This window comes from Berghia stephanieae, chromosome 11, assembly GCF_034508935.2.
Source record: "Berghia stephanieae isolate SIO BIC M18660-M18661 chromosome 11, UCSD_Bste_1.3, whole genome shotgun sequence".
Lineage (NCBI taxonomy): Eukaryota > Metazoa > Mollusca > Gastropoda > Nudibranchia > Aeolidiidae > Berghia > Berghia stephanieae.
The window spans coordinates 38,866,150-38,876,149 of NC_088370.1; the positions used below are offsets into that span (position 1 = coordinate 38,866,150).

General features: G+C 34.6%; 1 protein-coding gene across 3 annotated transcripts in view; it reads left to right on the forward strand.

Annotated features, from left to right (window-relative positions):
• LOC144956944 (uncharacterized) overlaps nt 1–10,000 on the forward strand; it is a 122,721-nt gene that overhangs the window by 24,339 nt on the left and 88,382 nt on the right. The window contains exon 3 of one of the 3 annotated variants that reach the window (XM_078887785.1): nt 8,793–9,027. The exons of the other annotated variants lie outside the window; for them this stretch is intronic. The gene's annotated coding sequence lies outside the window, so the exon portion shown is untranslated. The remainder of the gene's footprint in view (nt 1–8,792; nt 9,028–10,000) is intronic. 3 annotated transcript variants of the gene reach the window in all.

Consider the following 10,000-nt stretch of genomic DNA (forward strand, 5'->3'; position numbering starts at 1 on the left):
CAGAGAGAGAGAGAGAGAGAGAGAGAGAGAGAGAGAGAGAGAGAGAGAGAGAGAGAGAGAGAGAGAGAGAGAGAGAGAGAGAGGAGAAGGAGAGGAGAGGATGAGAGAGAGAGAGAGACAGAGAGAGAGAGAGAGTTGAACCACTCGTTGTTTCAAAAAAGCAAAGCAAAACAACTGGCTTAAAAAGAAAATGGTGACAAAGGCAGGGATTAAAATGCCCCTTTCATTGCTACAGCAGCCATCAGTGTTGTTACAGAAGTATTCCTGTCTCCCTTGTCAAAAGGAACAACAACAAGGTACGACACTATTGTGTTCTTGCCTGGCGCATGCGCACTTAGCTAGCTAAGTGATTCGCATGCCATCGTACTCCACAGTGCAGACATGACTACTTCTACAAAAAAATTCGCAGAACTACCGATTTTTTTGTTGTGGTCCTAATAGGCTTCAACAGTCATGACGTCACTTCCCTTGTAATGACGCATAGTAACTTAGTAACTGGTTCTAAACTATCGGAACAATGGCGGACGCCCTTATGAAATACTTCTCGGACGAGCATAAAAGTGTATCCAGAGGAGAAATACATTATAAATCTGATGATGTGTTGACTTTTATACATTCTGATCACATGACATGTGAAAAAGTTCTAGCCAGCATGAAGAATAAAAAGTACCGATTTTCTTTGTTTAGAACCAAGCTGCTCGTTGCTGGGCGGACGTGACATCAGACTTTTGAATCCAATTGGAGAACTATTTGATAATGTAATTTGATTCAATAGTCTTGTTGAAAAGAAAAGGTTGGTTTCATATCACAGATCAGAACGAATTTTACGTCACTTAGCCCTTTGTTATTGTTTTCAGCCAGCCATTTCTATTCGTAGTTTTCACTCAAGTCTTAATCAGACTAAACCGTTAAAGGTTACACATTATATAGTTTGCCGGTACGTTGTATAAAAATTAAATTGAGCTTTTATATAGCGCAATATATACTAATCGTGCTCAAAGCGTTTTACAAGGAGTCCCTGGCCAACAGCAACATTTAACATGTAGGACGGGATATGACGCCTGTTAGGCGATATTACAATTTTTTTTCGGACAGAGACAACACTGTTAACGGCCATTTACTCATTTTAAACCTGAGGACTGTGAGAGAATGTGTGTAAAGAGCCTTCCCCGTGGACTCAATATGCTTCGAGCGAGGCTCAAACCAATGACCTTCCGATCCGAAAGCGCACATCCGGCTGGCTTTTTAAAAATAACAATCTCATGGCATCAAGACACTGGCGTGTTACTTGATCCCTGGCATGGCACATTGATAATGTATAATGTTGGCTAAAGTAATTTCTTTCTACTCCTCCTGAAAACTACCTACGAATTTAAAAAGAATATTTCAAGTGGGCAGGTCTGTTCTACAACCTCAACTTGTTTTTCCGTCTCTGGGTTTTTTCTCTTGTTTGTTTGTTTTGTTTTGTTTTCTGTCTGGCACAAGCACTTCCTTGTTCTATCTTGATTGTTGTTCGTTGTGTTAGCGGTTTATCTTTGTCGACACTTATCTATCGCTCTTCTTAAATTTCATGACAAAAAAAAAAATCCTTCTATAGGTAAAATGAAGATGACGTCACTCAGGTCTTTGTTATTGTTTTTCTGCCATCCCCTTTTGTGAGTAAATCTCACTTAACTGTATTATCCAGACTATAAAAGTTCATAGTTACACATAGTTTTGTGTGTTGGTCCGTTATACTTCCGGATGGCAATGTTATGAGCTTCGTAGCCAAGTGCATACTATCTATAGATAGAATGCGCTTGGCCAAGGAGTTCACAACATTGCCATCCGGAAGTATAACGGACCAACACACAAACTCTGTGTAACCATGAACTTTTATAGTCTGGTTAATACAGTTTAGTGAGAACAACTCACAAACGCGGATGGCAAAAACAATAACAAAGGCCTGAGTGACGTCATCCGCATACTATCTATATAGATCAGCCAACCGAAATGGACTACATTCAACCGCGAATCTCAGGTTTGAGAGTTTTAGATAAGATGAAGGTCATTTAAATCGATCGATATTTGAAGGAAGAGTTTTCTGACCAAATTTTTAAATATATACGTGTCTTTCCAGAGAACGGCATTTAGTTGACAGGTAAAGGTTAAATAGACGTGTCGGCATGATAAGCTACAGCACAAAAGACCCCGTGTCTACGTGTACGCCTAACTTGTCATAATCAATTCACATGTTTTGTTACACCCCACCCGTTAGTTTAAATTCCACATTCAAGCACAATATTGATATTCGTGTTATTTCTAAAGGCTTCCCTGCCCTCCCCTTAGTTATGAATACTCTATACAAACCTTCCTAATAGGGGAACAAAAATGTTACATACAGTAAATCACACAGTCGGATGGTGAAAAGGTTTGAACTGAGATATTGCCAGGTTTAGTTAGAATGTCAATTTTTTAAATCAAAAATGAGTTCTTACAGTGATTAAATTAACCCTTTTTGTACATCTTCGGGAAATATTAAAGCTTAATTTCACTTCTAAATACTTTTTATAGCTAGCCAAGTTGAAAAAGTATGAAATTTGAGAAAAGTTGCTGGATACCTTTCCCATACATCTGACCATAACTTCATGAAAAATCACCGGATTTACTTCAAATAAGGATGAAAATTCTTTGGGGAGCATTTTCTTTCAGAAATCCAAAATTGTCACCTTCCGACTGATTGTGTCATGCACTGACACAAATATGTGATGTCAAAATACTGAATACTGGGTTCCAATCTTATTGATGGAAGTATGAAATCAGTCCTCTGGAGGAACTGGATACACACATTGTGTAAACTGATTTTCTGATCTATCCTGCCGGTACTCTTGAAAAAAAACACATAGATATTTATAAATTTGGCCAGAAAAATCGTCCCTGGAATATCGATCGATCGATTTAATTGACCCTCGTCTTGGCAAAAACTTTCAAACCTGGGACTTCGCGAGGGACGAGCTTTCTGGCTAAATTTTCTAAATTTGTGTTTTTCAATAGCGCGGCAGTATTGATAGTATGCACTTAGCGAAGAAGCTCACAAAATTGCCATCCGGACGTATAACGGACCAACACACAAAACTGTGTGTAACCTTGCACTTTTATACTCTGTATAATACAGTTGAGTGAGAATTACTCATAAACGTGGATGGCATAAAACGATAACAAAGACGTGAGTGACGTCAACTTAGATCTATCTATTGATATTCGTGTATCATATCATATATCATATTAGTAATGAAACACATTTAAAACATAAGTAACAAGATATTACAAATTACACATAGGATATAATTCTTTGAGTTTTAGTGAACATGGAGAAACGTGTTATAAAAACATAAAAGATAATTTTGAAAAATTACAATAAATGTAAAAAAAAAACCAAACAAACAAAAAAAAAACAAAAACAAAACAAAAAACAAAAACCCGAAAAAGCAAACAACAAAATATTAATTCTTATTATCTAGTGACATAATATTGTAAAATTTATAAAATATATATTGTAAATATTATAAAATTGTGAATGCTCTGTGTATTCCATTTCACAAAAGTCCCCATCAAAGGCTTATTTAAATTCATTGATATCATTTTTTAAAAGCATTTTACGTTTGAAATTTAAAACTTTTCCATGTTTTGGCAGTACGGAATATGAAATATATTCTTCCTGATTTAAGTTGAGGATCGTGAAATAATATTGTATGATTCATTGCCACGCATTATGAATATCATTTTAGAGTAAGCAAAAAAAAAAAAAAACAAAAAAAAAAACAAAACAAAAAAACCCCAAAAAGAACAAACCAAAGAATCAACAAAAATCAATAAAAATCATTGTATTTCATGTTATCAAGACGGTGAACTAATATAATTTATATAATATTATGTTATACCTTGACAAGTTACATTTATTTCATTTTGACTAAAAAGAAGACTCAATCTTTCCGGCGTATTTCTTAAATACAAATGACCTTCAATTGGTCAAACAGTCTCAAACCTGGGACTGAAAAAAAAACGTGTCTGGTTTGAGACTTTGTTCATGTATTTATTTATTTATTTATTTATTTTTCTTTGGGTTATTTTTTGGGTTGTTTGTTTTTGTTTTGTTCTTTCTGTTTTTAAAAAAATATTTTTTGTCTTTTTTTCCTTCCGTCTTTCTTTCTGTCTTTATTTTTTTTTTCTGTTTTTATTTTCTGTCGGAAAGTGAGAGCATTTAGCCGATTGATAATTGACGGGAAATTTTTCTGGTCAAAGGCAATTTAAAAAGTGTAGAATTTTTGTTGTTTTTTATTGTTGTTGTTTTTTTTTTTTAACCGATCGTTTTCTCAACCTAGCACGAATAACTGGGTATTTGGGTCGTAGTCATAATATTATTTGGTGGAAAATAGATATATATATATATATATATATATACATATATATATATATATATATATATATATATATATATATATATATATATATATATAAAGGTTTATTTTAATTTATAATACGGCCCTGGTATACACAGATAAAAAACGAAAAAAAACAAAACAAACAACACAAAAACAGAAACAAAACAAATGAAATTGTTACCCCCCCCCAAAAAAAAAAATAAAAAAAATAAAAAACAACAAACAAAACCAACAAACCAAAAAAAAAAAAATAAAAAAAAAAAAAAAAAAATAAAAAAAAAAACAAAAAAAAAAAAAAAAAAAAAAAAAATACAAACATACACACATACACAAACACACACACACACACACACACATACACACACACACATACACACACACATACACACATACACACACACAAACACACACATACACAAACACAAATGAATCATGACATACGACACGTGATCTCGACCGTAAAAATGACAGATTTCTTTTGTATTGTGAAATGAAATGGTTATCTCAAGCTGTTTAACAATATTTCCCCAGGAACAATTGAATAGTTAGGTCCATATATAATATAGACTACCTTAACTAATACTAGTATACAAAGATCTTTAAAAAAAACACCTAAATAAAACCACCAATTAATCATGATATTTGACACCCGATATCCACCGTCAAAATGATCAATTTTAATTGTGAATAAATTGTTATCTCAAGCTGTTTAACAATAATAATATTTCTTCCGCTAAATGTGACCCTCCGTCTCAAAACGGTATTATTTCGGAATGATTCAGACCCCAAAAAGTGAATTTAGAGATAGAATGATGAGAAATTGGACCTTAGAAGTTTTTGTAAAGCAAGAAATAGTCTTTATACTCCAGCATAACGTATAGAAATTAAACCCAAGTTTGATATTTGTGGCTATGAATTCAATTTCCCTAACCGAGTGGATCCCGACATAATACCGCTTTGATACGGAGGGTCACAAATGGTAAAACACTTTTTTAAAAAATTTATGTATTTATTTATTTATTATTAATTTATTTTTAGCCTTAAATATTCTACTCTACTTCATATTATTATATTATATTATATTATATTATATTATATTATATTATATTATATTATATTATATTATATTATATTATATTATATTATATTATATTATATTATATTATATTATATTATATTATATTATCGAGTGGTGTCAATGAACCCCAAACGTAAACCTGATTATAATAATATTATTACTACGTGTGTATTTGAGGAGTATGAGCCTTTTGTGCGGTTTGTGGTCTAGTCGGTATGACACTCGCCTTGGGATCGGAAGGTCCTGGGTTCGACCCTCGCTCGGCGCATATTATTGAGTCCTTGGAAAAGGCTCTTTAGTCACATTCTCTCACCGCACTCTGGTGTAAAATGAGTACCTGGCTGTAAACAGTGTTGTTTCAGTCGAAAATAAATTATAATATCGCCTAACAGGCGTCATGTTTCGTCCTACATGTTACGTGTTGCTGTTGTTGGTCAGGGACCCTTTGTAAAGCGCTTTGAACACGCTTAGTGGATAAATAATGGATAATGAAGGTTGGGGGGGGGGGGTTGGGTCAAATTGAGAGCATTTCTACGTGCACACATATGCAGGTCTAGTAACAGAAGGCAATAGAATGGGCTTGATTTAACTTTGTTATAGTGAACTATATATTTTGGCTAATACGGGAGTAATTTCCTTTACAACAATGAGCCCATAACAATTTGAGTGATCAGACCTACAAATAAGTACACGTCGGGATATCTGGTCTAGTGATATGACACTCGCTTTCGGATCGAAAGGTCCTGGGTCGAGCCTTGCTCGGCGTATAGTTGAGTCCTTGGAAAAGGCTCTTTACTCACCGTACTCATGTGTAAAATGAGTACCTGGCCGTTAACAGCGTTGTTTTTGTCCGAAAAATTGTGATATCGCCTAACAGGCGTCATGTCCCGTCCTATATGTTAAATTTGCTGTTGACCAGGGACCCCTTGTAAAGCGCCTTGAGCACATTTAGTTGATATTGCGCTATATAAAAGCTCGAAAAGCTCAAGCTGAATATCCGAATTGATGGATTTGTGAAGTTAAAGTTTTCTGGTCAAATTAAGAATAGGATTATTTTGTCAGAATAGAGAGCGGTGCCTCTGTATCTTTTCTTTAACCAGTTATCTCTAGGGAAAAAACGTGTATTTTAAAATTTGGCCAGAAAACTCGTCCTTCAAATATCGGTGGATTTATAAGACCTCCATCTTGGCAAAAACTCTCAAACCTGGGACCTCTCGAGGTCTTCCTTAGTCCCAGGTTTGAGAGTTTTTTGCCAAGATGAGAGTCATTTAAATCGATCGATATTTCAAGGACGAGTTTTCTGGCCACATTTTCAAATACTTGTCTTTCCGAAGTACGGCAGTTATTAACTTGTTAACAGTGGGGGCATTCTATCGTTCTCTGAGAAAAGAAACAACACTTATTTAAAATTTTGGCCAGAAAACTCGTCCTTCAAATATCGATCGATCAAAATGACCCTCATCTTGGAAAAAAAAACAAAACAAACTAAAACAAAACAAACAAAATCCCTCTCAAACCCGGGACTAGACTCAGATCTGCGCCGCCCATAGCGGGACTCGAACCACGACTCACAGGTCAAAGGCGAATGAATGACGTACGTACCACAAGACACAAAGGAGGTAAAATGATATACATAACAAAGCTTTTTTTGGTTCTAACAGCGATATTTTATTTTCTTGCATAAAAGAATGACTTTAATGTTGACAATGATAATAATTTTATTATTGTGTAGTGTGTGTATCTATAGAATGTGACGACATCAATGGTGTGCGTAGTCGACGCTGGTCGCGGGAGGTCCGCGTGTCACATTTATTATTACACGCATTTCGGACACTCTTCTTTTCTCGTGTCACATGCCAAATTATATTGAATAAATGAATGAATAAATAAAAGAATAGATAAATGAATAAATAGATAGGTAGATAGAAACACACCTAGACGAATAAATGGCGAACAAGTAATTAGTTATATGAATGAATGAATGAATAAATAAAAGAATAAATAAATGAATAAATGAGTTAATACAAATATTACTTTTCTTTATCCCTCATCCTAAGAAGTTTTGGGTAAAAAGAATAGATTAAAAAAACAACACACAAATACACACACACACACACACACACACACACACACACAAAACAAAACAATACAAAATAGTATATTTTTTCTAAGAAAATAAGAAAATAATTTAGAAAGTAAAATAACAAAATGACGGCAAGTTAATTTTATGTATCTCATTGCTGAGGTAAACAACACCCCCCCCCCCCCCCCCCCCCTATTCTCGAACTTATCTTTACGATTGGCAGCCCTGATCTGATTACTGATTATTTCAATGCCTTTTTGTGCGTCTATAGTGTAATTTACTGTGTGAATTCGATTCGGGAGGTCTGGTGTTAAATTAATCAACGTGGTCTTGTTTTTGTTGGGGTGGGCAGGGGGGGGGGGGTTGTTTGTTATTTTTAGTTGTTTTATTTTGTTTCTTTGTCCCCTTTTTGTCAGCAGTCAGACGCAAATAAGTGGAACGAAATAAAACTGGAATATATATATATATATATATATATATATATATATATATATATATATATATATATATATATATATATAATGCAAATTTTCACTCACATTTTTGTGGCCGAGACGACTCGTTTCTGTGTTTTTTACACTTCTTCAGTCGGCGTAATCCATTGTAATGTCCGTAGAAAAGATATATTAGCTCTAACCACCATTACCGAGCACTTTCGTACCTACAAGTACCCACCAACACTCATATATATATATATATATATATATATATATATATATATATATATATATATATATATATATATATATTGAATCGTGTTTGATACAAAATAGTACGAAAAGTGCTCAACAAACAACAACAGTCAACAAACCAACTCAGTCCTGACGATGGCTAATTAGGCCTGAAACATTAATGTAGACTGTCTCAAACATTGTGGTAAATATTAAAATAATATATATATATGACCAATAAAGATTTTAGATTTAAGAAGAATATAATAAATGAATAATGAAAACCAACAATGAAAAGTCTAAGAATGAAAGACACACGTATGTATAATATTTCATTCATTTCCATGATTCGCGCTTTGCTCAATGTTGCTACATTCAGCTGATAATCAACAACACAACAACAAAAACAACAACAACAATAACAACAACAACAACAATAACAACAACAACAACAGCAACAACAACAAAAGTTCCACATAGTCTTGATATTTAAATAAAATAAATACAAATAAACTTCATTCCCTTTATTCATCCCATAGGGGAAATTTGTCTCTAGGGTCTACTCCAAGGGAACACTGGAATAACCCGGGCGTCAGCCGCAGTGCAGCGCCGCAAATTGAGCCAGGGAGAAGTGACTTGCTCAAGACCACACAGCTCAGCGGCAGGTGATCGAACTCGGTACCTTCCGGGTACGAAGCAAAGACCGTACCGCTGAGCCACGCTACCCCAAAGATGAGGCTTGAAACATTAATGGAGGCCAACTACACTATTGTGGTAAATTCATTTTAGATTGCTCCATTGTTATTGTCGACACATTGAACACTTTTCGTATCAAGTTTGTATTAGAATGCGATTTTATATAGATAGTTCAAAGATGACGTCTCTCAGGTCTTTGTTATTGTTTTTTTGCCATCCGCGTTTATGAGTAATGCTCATTGAACTATAGATAGAATGCGCTTGGCCAAGGAGTTCACAACATTGCCATCCGGAAGTATAACGGACCAACACACAAACTCTGTGTAACCATGAACTTTTATAGTCTGGTTAATACAGTTTAGTGAGAACAACTCACAAACGCGGATGGCAAAAACAATAACAAAGGCCTGAGTGACGTCATCTGCATACTATCTATATTAACCTGACTATAAACGTTCAAGGATGCACACAGGTTTGTGTGTTGGTCCGTTATACTTCCGGATGGCAATGTTATGAGCTTCTTAGCCAACGCATACTATCTATATATTATACATGTGCGTCTGTGCGTGTGTGTGTGTTTGTTTATATAATATTCAGAAATATTAGCAAAACATCAAAAACTGTGCAAACAAAAGAAAACTACACACACACACACACACACACACACACACACACACACACACACACACACATGCGCACACAAAAGAATCAAAATTTAAAAAACAAAACAAAAGCAAATACACAAAAAGAAAATCAACAGCCATCTAGCTCTAGCTATAACAAAGGACACCAAAAAGGTGTATTATGTTACATGCCAGATTTGGCCCATTTGGGATTGTCGATATTCCAAACAACGGTTTTGGGTCAGGTCGTTCTCGACGTGCTTCTTGCGTTGACTGAAAACTTTTATATTTTTTTATCGAGCTTTTATTTTATAGATAGAATGCGCTTGGCCAAGGAGTTCACAACATTGCCATCCGGAAGTATAACGGACCAACACACAAACTCTGTGTAACCATGAACTTTTATAGTCTGGTTAATACAGTTTAGT